The sequence below is a fragment of the Panthera leo genome, chromosome F3 (assembly GCF_018350215.1).
Source record: "Panthera leo isolate Ple1 chromosome F3, P.leo_Ple1_pat1.1, whole genome shotgun sequence".
Classification (NCBI taxonomy): Eukaryota; Metazoa; Chordata; class Mammalia; order Carnivora; family Felidae; genus Panthera; species Panthera leo.
In genome coordinates, this window is record NC_056696.1 from 14,402,031 (window position 1) to 14,411,705 (window position 9,675).

Consider the following 9,675-nt stretch of genomic DNA (forward strand, 5'->3'; position numbering starts at 1 on the left):
CTCACAACCCTGAGATCAAGAGTCACATGCTGTACCACTGAGCCAGCCAGCCATCTTTGTTGACGCTTTAAAAACAAGTTCTTGGGGCACCTGGGTGGCTCAGTCGGTTGAGCATCCGACTTCAGCTCAGGTCACGATCTCGAGGTCCATGAGTTCAAGCCCCGCGTCAGGCTCTGGGCTGATGGCTCAGAGCCTGGAGCCTGGTTCCGATTCTGTGTCTCCCTCTCTCTCTGCCCCTCCCCTGTTCATGCTCTCTCTCTGTCTCAAAAATAAATAAATAAAAATAAAAACAAGGTCTTTTAGGGACTCCTGTATGGTTCAGTAGGTTAAGCATTTGACTCTAGATCTCAGCTCAAGTCATGATCTCGCAGTTCATGAGTTCGAGCCCCAAGTCAAGCTTCGTGCTGACAGCCGGAGCCTGCTTGGGATTCTCTCTCCTTCTCTCTCTCTGCCCCTCCCCTACTCATTCTCCCTCCCCCTACTCTCTCTCTCACACACACACACAAACACATACTAAAAAAAATTGAAAACAAAGCCTTTATCTTTTAATGTTTAGCTTATCTTTGAGAGAGAGAAAGAGCGTGAATTGGGAGGGGCAGAAAGAGGGAGACACAGAATCCGAAGCAGGCTGCAGGCTCTGAGCTGTCAGCACAGAGCCTGTCACGGGGCTCGAACCCACAAACCGTGAGATCATGACCTGAGCAGAAGTCGGACCCTTAACCAATTGAGCCACCCAGGCACCTTGAAAACAAGCTTGGTCTTTAAACACTTTAAAAATAGGAAGGGATGTCTAATTTCAAAGTAGTTTGAGTGTAAATGCTGTTTATCGCATGGTATCTGCACCAATCGCAATGTAACATAAAATGCCTGTGATTTCTATCAGTAATGATAATACAGGTACTGCTATTACAACTTTGGATTTATGGCTATTTCTATCATGGAATGAAATGCTAAACCTAAAATTTAATTAGAAGGTAGTGAAAATAAAGATGAGATTTTTTTTTCCTACCCTAGGCTAACCATTCCCTGCTTTTATTAATAAACCTAAAGAGAAAACAAATAACAAATGACAAAACCCACCGAATGTGCTAAGAGGAGGTCTGTGCAAATGAGAACGTGTGTAGCAGCCTCATCGGTAACTTAAAAATAATGTTTGCCGTTGAGCGATTTCTGTGGTTTGATACCAAAAACATCTTCAGTGTTTGGCAGATTCACCTCGAGTTTGGGAGAATACATTTTGCTCAAAAGATTCTGTTCTTACCTGGTTCTAGAGTCAGACTTGAACTTGAGACATTTACAAATGGGTGCCTGTTTACTGCTGATTAGATGGTCCTATTCTCCGTTCCCTAATCCGATAATAAACATTACCAAAATGGTTCCCGAATCCGATAATAAACATTACCAAAATAGTCAGCGAGAACTGGTTCAAGTCTGTTCGGCTCTACTCTCAGGAATGTTTTCTTCCTGTTAAGAGAACTAAGATTGTTCCTTAGGGGAGCAATCCACAGAGGAAAGGAGTTCTGGATAAAGAAAAACATTAAGTAATTTTCCTGCCTTCAGCTTGCTCAGGATTACTCTGCTTGTAAAGAAACAATAGAGACGTCGGGTCCCGTGTTCTGACTTCTCTTGGATTGAGCTCCTTTCCGGGCGACAGCACTGCCTGGTACAACCCAGGAGCGCGCAGCCCAAAGTTCCCGTGCCTCGTCCCACTGGTCACCTCCCACTGCGCTTCACTGCAGCTTCATCTTTCTGGCCCACACTCCATCCTCTCCTTTCCTTTATCTCCCCTGCGCTGCAGGCCAGTCCATGGCACAAAAGTCGTGTCACACAGTCGCTGAGGAGCCTCGTGGGTGCCAGTCGGGGAGAGTCGGGGTGAAGAGTTGAACAATCCCAGCATTTTTACTTGGTCCAACCCAGGTTTTGAACGCCAGGCGAGAGCTACCATCGGTCCCCCCCCCCCACCCCCGCCCAGTGCTCTTTATGGGCCCTGGCAAATGCTCAGGAAAAGAAAACGTGGCTGTGGGGTTCACATACCCCCCCTCATCCCCCACTGGGCTTCAGCTGCTGGAGCTCTGCCTGGCTGCCTGCCTTTTCAAAGCTTTCATGGGGCTTGAGCCACAAGAACACTAGCAGATGAGAAAACTAAGGCCCAGGGAAGGAGAAGATGTGCCCAGGGTCAAATTACCAACGAGCGGTAGAGCCAGAAAGGAACCTGAGGTCTTCTGATTCTGAGGTTTTCCACCGTCTTGCATAAGCCACATCCACCCAAGTGCCCAGGAGTTGCCCAGAATGTATGAAAGACTCCAGTCACTTCTTCCAGGAACTGACGCTCTAGGAAATGAGCTAGCTTCCTATATTCACATTAAATAAAGGCCTTCATGAGGGAAAACTCATGCACATCCTTCGGTTTTCACAGCTGACGTTATGAAACTGCAGTCTTTCATCAAATCAAATTACTCTCCCAAAAGCAGAGAAAGGGGCTCACTGCAGACAAGCACAGTCCCGTTCCATGAGCAGCAATAAACATCTGGTGTGCTCTTTTCACCCTCCTGCCTGTCACCACCCTCTCGGGGCCAGCGCCCCACTCCCCACCGCCCCCACCTCCTGGTATTGGCCTGGACCTGAGGCCCCTTTTCCTCCGAGGAAACACTGTGCACTCCAGATTCGCTGTTAGACTGTGTTCCATGGCCATTTCCTTTCTGGAGCCTGGAGCCAGGGAGCCTCCAGCTCAGATGCTGCCAGCAGCCAGGAAGACGCTCATGGGGTGTGTCCGCCAAGTGCAAACTGGTGTCCTTTGCTGGAGCAGGCATGGAAGGTGCGGGCCGGGGGCCTCCTGTGCAAGACGGAGGCAGCAGGGGGCGCTAGGGAGCGGCATTAGTAAGGCGCCTCCTTCAGTTCCGTTCAAGGCTGTGTCTATTTTTGTTCATTTAGTGTTGAGTTTCGGCCGGCTGGCTACTCATTTTCTCCTGCAGTTCTTCCAGGAGAAAACGTAACCCCTATGAAAGTAAGGCGGTGACCACTTTGTTCACCATTTTGTCCCCGCTGTTTGCCGGATACAAGCACTCGATACGTTTTCAGTGGATGCATGGATGGATGCAAAATTCAAGCCGGCATAAAGAGAAAGAGGGCCCCAAGGAAGGAACACAAAGCGAGTGGCACCGTCCCGTAGGCTGTTCAGGACACTCTGGGCAGCTCCCTGCTGGCAGGGATCCCCCAGCTGAAGAGGAAACTTTGCCGGGGGCACACTCCCCTCCCCCAAATGCACACAGATAGCCTCAAATGGGATTATTTCGTGGGTACCTTTCCTTCGCTACAGCTATTGATGGCTAGGATTTCCACGGGGTATTGGTAGGGGGGAGGGTATGGAGATACAAGAAGAAGCACAGAAAGAGAAAGTGAGATTTATTCAAAAGATCAAAGAACAGCCCTGTTTGAGAAAGAGCACCAGGCCTGTGTCCCCGGGACTGTCCTAGATCCGGCTGGAAGAGCCAGGGTTGGGGGGAGCAGTGATTGCTAATGTATTGGGAGCTGGGGCACAGTATCCTTGTATGCCTGACTTTACAAAATTGTCACCCATCTCTGAACTGGTGATGTATCCCATATTCATTTTATTCTTAAAATGATCCAAATTAGTTATCTCTTAAGAGTTTCCTGAGATTCCAAAGAAAAAGTGGACTTAGAAGAGGGTCGTAGTGTCCACGCCGACAGGCTGGGCTGATTTAAATACGTGCAATGTTCTAGTTGCCTTTTTTTTTTTTTTTTTTAATTTTTGTAAGTTCATTTATTTATTTTGAGAGAGACAGAGTGAGTGGGGGAAGGGGAGAGAGAGAGGGAGACAGAAAATCCCAAGCAGGGTCCAGCTCTGCCAGCACAGAGCCGGATGCGAGGCTCCAACCCACGACACTGTGACATCGTGACCTGAGCCAAAACCTAGAGTCGGATGCTTAGCCGACTGAGCCACCCAGGTGCCCCTAGTTGCTTTTTAACTAGATCTTTTGTTTTACTCTTTGTTCTTTCATCTTTTCTTTAGAAGGGTTTTTTTTTTTTAATGTTTATTTATTTTGAGAGACAGAGAGAGTGCGTGCAGGGGAGGGGCAGAGAGAGAGAGAGAGAGAAAATCCCAAGCAGTCTCCATGCTGCCAGCACAGAGCCCAACGCCCAGCTTGATCTCGGGACCGTGAGATCATGGCCCGAGCTGAAATCAAGAGTTGGCCTCCAGGTGCCCCCTTTCTTCTTTTCTCTAAAGGTCAGGCTTAATCCCGTCAATCGTTTGTGTCCTGACAGAGACTGGGCGATGTTTTGAACATGTTCTACCACCTACTTGGCCTCCGATGTTACCCAGTAGTCCCCACCTGCTTCCTGCATTTGGAGATTTGGGGGTTTGCTGTTATTTTCATGTTCTCTGCTAGCCTGACCCTCCTGAGCTCACCCCCACACGGCGATGCTGTTTGTTGTTGGTTTTTTAAAAAAATAATGATCCACTTTGGGATCTGATGAGATCACACTGTTTTTCTCATTGTTCTTTCAAGTTCATGTAGAAGTCTCTTCCTAAGGACCAGATATATACCCATTTGGAAATGTCTTTTTGGTCTGTTTTCCTTATTCATTGACCTTTGGTTCTCATCATTTTTTCCTGAAATTAAAAGCAAGGGGAAGTTTATTTTCCATCATTATTTGCGCTCCTAGAATTTTCACTTGGACAAGTGCCATAAGGCAGAGTCGTTTTCCAGTTTCTTAACTCCCCCCCACCCACCCCCAACGCCCATGAACTTACCTTATGGGATCTCATGCTTCTGTCGGGAACAGGGTTTGTTACTACAATAAGAGCAGACACAGCCTGGAAACTTTCCTATAGCTGGCATAACTTCTTCCCGATTCTTTATCACACTGCCAAAGACATACGTCTGAACAAGGGCCAGCAGGCTTCCAGGGCGTTTCCATAAACCCCAGCTCGTTGCACCCCCTCATAATAACCCCGAGGTAAGCTGGGCAAAGTTTGTAATCCCTCCTTTACAGATGAAGACACTGTGGATGAGAGCAATTGGCCGATCTGTGCAAGGTCACACAGCTGGTATGACCATGACCCGAGCGCTCTGCCTTCTCACTCCATCTGACTTCTGCAGCTACTCCTGCTACAGGGAAGCCTCAAGAATGAACTTTACAAGGTGTTTCTCTTCCACACAATCTATTGACTAGTAGCCTGGGGGCTAGATCAGCCCAAACGTATGTGGGGATGTCTGCTTTGGGTTGGCCCCGTGGAGGAGGATTATGTGACCTCCACTGTGTGGGACCAGAGCAGAAATGAGGAGCACTGTAGCCAGGGTGTCACTGGGAAGTCCAGGACTAGCCCTCAGGGCAGTGGGAGACTCATCCTGAGGCTGGTGTGAGGGCTGCTGGCATAATCTTCCTGAGCCTGAGCAAGGAGACTCTCCTGTCTTACGTTCAAGGTACAGATTCTCTTTCACGTTTCCTTGAGGCAAAAAGCAAAAGGAGAAAGGGTGGGAGGGCACCCCGCTGGCTCAGTCCGTGGAGCCCGAGACTCTTGATCTTGGGGTTGTAGGTTTGAGCCCCACGATGGGTGTAGAGATTACTTAAAAATTAAAGCCTTTTTTTAAAGGGAAGGAGTATTTTTTTTTAAGTTGATTTATTTATTTTGAGAGAGAAAGTGAGCAGGGGAGGGGCAGAGAGAGAGGGAGAGAGAGAGAGAATCCCAAGCAGGCTCTGCACTGACGGTGCAGAGCCTGATGCGGGGCTTGAACTCACAAACCGTGAGATCAGGACCTGAGCTGAAATCAAGAGTCTGACGCTTAAGCGACTGAGCCACCCAGGTGCCCCCCAAATAAAATCTTTTTTAAAAAAAGGGTGGGGGTTGGGGGAAGGAAGCCAAATATGGTAAATATTCTCCTAAACTGAGACTGAAACTGGCCTTTTAAAAAATGGTCAAGGGCACTGCTCTCCCTGCTTCTCAGAAGCTGTGAGTTTCACTCATGGCAGCTCTGGTTTTTGTTTTCTTTTGTTTTTTAACGTTTTAAAATTTATTTTGAGAGAGACAGGGGAGAGAGAGAGAGAGAAACAGAGAGAGAGAGAGAGAGAGCAAGCACAAATCGGGGAGGGGCAGAGAGAGGGAGAGAGAGAATCCCAAGCAGGCTCCGCACTGTCAGCACAGAGCCCCATGCGGGGCTTGAACTCACCAACTGTGAGATCATGACCCGAGCCAGAATTAAGAGTTGAACACTCAACCGACTGAGACACCCAGGCGCCCCACCAGCTCTGCTTCTTGAGGCACCGGCTCCGTCCTCCACTTTAACCCTTATCTTCCCGCTGACCTCAGCTTTGGTCTGGCCCCTTATGGTGGCCCCAGGCCCTCGCCTCCCTCCCAGCCTAACACCCGTCAAGCCTGCTCACCGACTTGGTGTCCTTTCGAGAGCACGTTCTCCAGAGAGATTTGATTGGCTGAGCTCCTTCTTTCCAGCGACCACACCATTCAGAGGTTGCCCAGGGACCAACAGAAGTTCTGTTCTTGGGACAGAAACTCAACCATAATTCATTCGGTTGTGTGTTGTGGAGGGGGGTGAGGGGGCTCTTCAGAATGGAACAGCCTACGGGAGAAGATTCCCATAGAAGGAGATGTGGGTTGAGCTACTTAGCAACTCTAGAACTACTAGAACTACTCAGCAGCTAAGAACTACTTAGCAACTCTAGTTAAGTGGCCCAAAGTAATCTCTTCCTCGCCAGGTTTAGGCAGTGTTTCTTCCCAAGGAGGGAAAAATTGTGGGACACTCATACAGGAACTGTTCGAGGGCCTTCTGTGTGCCTGGCACCGTCCTAGGCCATGAGAAAGATATTTCAAAGATTGTTAGTGAAGATTGTAGGGGCGGAGGGGGCCAAGGTGAAGATGGAAACAACTTCTAGATGACTTGGGCTTCTCTTCTTACCCACACATAGAAAAAAAGAAATCATATACACGGTGGCTATGCAGCAACAGCATAGGTAAAACAGACTTTTATGGGGCTTTTGGGGGACCCTACTTATTACTTACACTTTTCTGTGGGAAACTGCTTCTCATGGCTTGCATCAAAGGAGAAAAACATACTTCTTTTGAAATGTACTCCCAGACTACACTGGAGGACAATGGGAGAAAGAGAGATAAAGAGGAGTTAGCACGTGGGGCCTTTATTGCCCAGGGGTCCATGCGTCAGTGGGCATTTTCTCAATCGATACGTATTAGAGAGCCAGCAGCTGTTCACGTGGGGGCTTACGACAGTTTCTCACAAGCTAAACGTTTATGAATTACGAGCACAATCCACTGGTGATCTTTGGTGTGGAGTCAAGGCTATTTTGGTCTATGGTCAGTTGAATAAAGGGTCGGTGTGCAGTGGAGGGACAGTGAGGGCCTCAGAGAGGCCCATGCCACCAGGGTGACACGGTGGGAAATCCACCGAAACCAGAGCCCGTTGTGGACTGATCTCTGCGTGTAAAAACACGCAAACCAAAAACTTTTGGCTTTTGAGGAAGTTCCCAAGTAGATCCATTGTTGCTCTATCTGTTTGGATAGTCCCACGTACCTAAACATGTTTTTGCACTCACCAAGTCATTTTTATTTTGATACTTATGGCCATCCTGAGAGAGCGGTACCATTAACCCCATTTTACAAAGGAGGAAACCGTGGAAATGAAGTACTTACCAAGTTCTCAATGGTATCGCCCCCTAGAACCCCCCACGGCACGTCCAACACCACTACCCTCCCTCTTCCACCTCATCAAGGTGACATAAAATTTGTAAAAATTTAGCCCTAATCTATATTAAATTCATACTGATTTGTTTTCCTGGCAAATATTAAGTAGAGGCTTTACTTTCAGAATGATATCTATAGGGGCGCCTGGGTGGCTCAGTTGGTTGAGCGTCTTACTCTCAATTTTGGCTCAGGTCATGATCCCAGGGTTGTGGCATCCAGCCCCATGTCGGGCTCTGTGGGTGTAAAACCTACTTTAAAAAAAAAAAAAGAATGCTATCTATGAAGAGTTCACAGAAAAGTAGAATATTTTCCATAGACAATGATGAAAGTTTGTTAAAATATTCCCATTTTATTGCGTTCAGTCTAAGAGTGGAAGATTAATAATCAGCCTGAACTTGTTTAGAGTCATTATTAAATAACTTACCTTAAAATTTTATTCAGCTTCTTCCAACTGTACTTTTTACTTATTCCTTTTATTTCCACTCTCTTAGGGGTTGGTGTATTAGAGCAGGAAGAGGATGGGACCTAGATTTCTCCAGTCTCTTCCTCCTTGTGTCTCTGGCCATGCCCAAGTCTCTCCAGATTTAAAATGCGCCTGAGGGGCGCCTGGCTGGCTCAGTTGGTTAAGTGTCCAACTCTTGATTTTGGCTCAGGTCATGATCTCACAGTTCATGGGATTGAGGCCCACGTCGGGCTGCAGAGCCTGCTTGGGATCCTCTCTCTCCCTCTCTCTGCCCCTCCCCTGCTCATGGTCTCTCTCTCTTTCTCAAAATAAGTAAGTAAACTTTAAAAATAAATAAATAAAATGCCCCTGAAAGTTCGTGTGAAGATGGCATGACAAAACGAGTGTCATAGTTCTCAGGGTGTGACAGCAGAAGCTTTAACGCTGGCTACTCCTCCTCAGTCCGTCTCGCGGAGCAAAGGGGCCCCTGGAGGAGAAACGTTTCTCCTGAATTCACTTCACAAGACATTGTGTGTGTGTTTTGGGCGGGGTGGGGGGGGAGGGTGATACAAGGTTAGGAATCATTTCCTGATAAAAGAGCCACCATTTCTTGGGCCCTGATTATACACTAGCAGTTTTACATATAGAGTCTATCTATCCTTCCGACCACCCAGATGCCTGGTGTTTCCCCACATGACTTCTGAGGAAACTGAGTTTCTGAGTCTCAAAGAAAGACATGTCGGTGAGTATGGGAGCTGGGATGTGAACCCACCTCTTCCCCAGGGCCCGGGCTTCCCGAGTGACTGGTTAGTTCTTTATTTTACTGAAGTTTAGCAAAAGTACCAGTAGATAATACCTCAGGGTGACATGTATTATTAAGGAGAGGGATTTCATTACTGGAACATTTTCATCTATTCATTTCCTTTCTGAATGCTTTTATTCCACAGAGAACAGAAAATCTCTTTCCTGGTGATCAGTTAAATCCGTGTAACAGATTTCAGTAAGCATGACTCAAAGGGTTTTTAATTAAGAAAGCATTACAATGTATTTCATTTTAAAAGATGGACCTGCGAACTCCCACCGGCAAAATTAAGTGGAGAGGGAACGCCAAGGAGGCAGAAACACACGTTCACTGAAAGTCGGCAATTTGGCTTTAAGTGAGAACAGTTTGTCCTGTCCAAAATCCCCATTCTGGTAGGTTCTAAGCAAAGCTCAGGGCGGAAAATCGTCTCAAAAGAAAGAGCTATCTTTGTGGCTTTTTGCCCCATGTGAAAGTGGAAAGGCATCAAATATGGAAAATCAGGAGATGACCTATGTCAGTGGCCCCCGAATATGTTGCCGGAAATTGTGTGCATTGAAGATTATGTGTGGATATGGTCCAGGTCCAGCGAGCTCCCTGACAGACTAAATCTCCCAGGCAACTTTTCCACAGAATCTAGCTAGCCTGTGGTCAGGGAGGTCAGGATGATTTTACTCTTAGCACCAGCAAGACTGAATA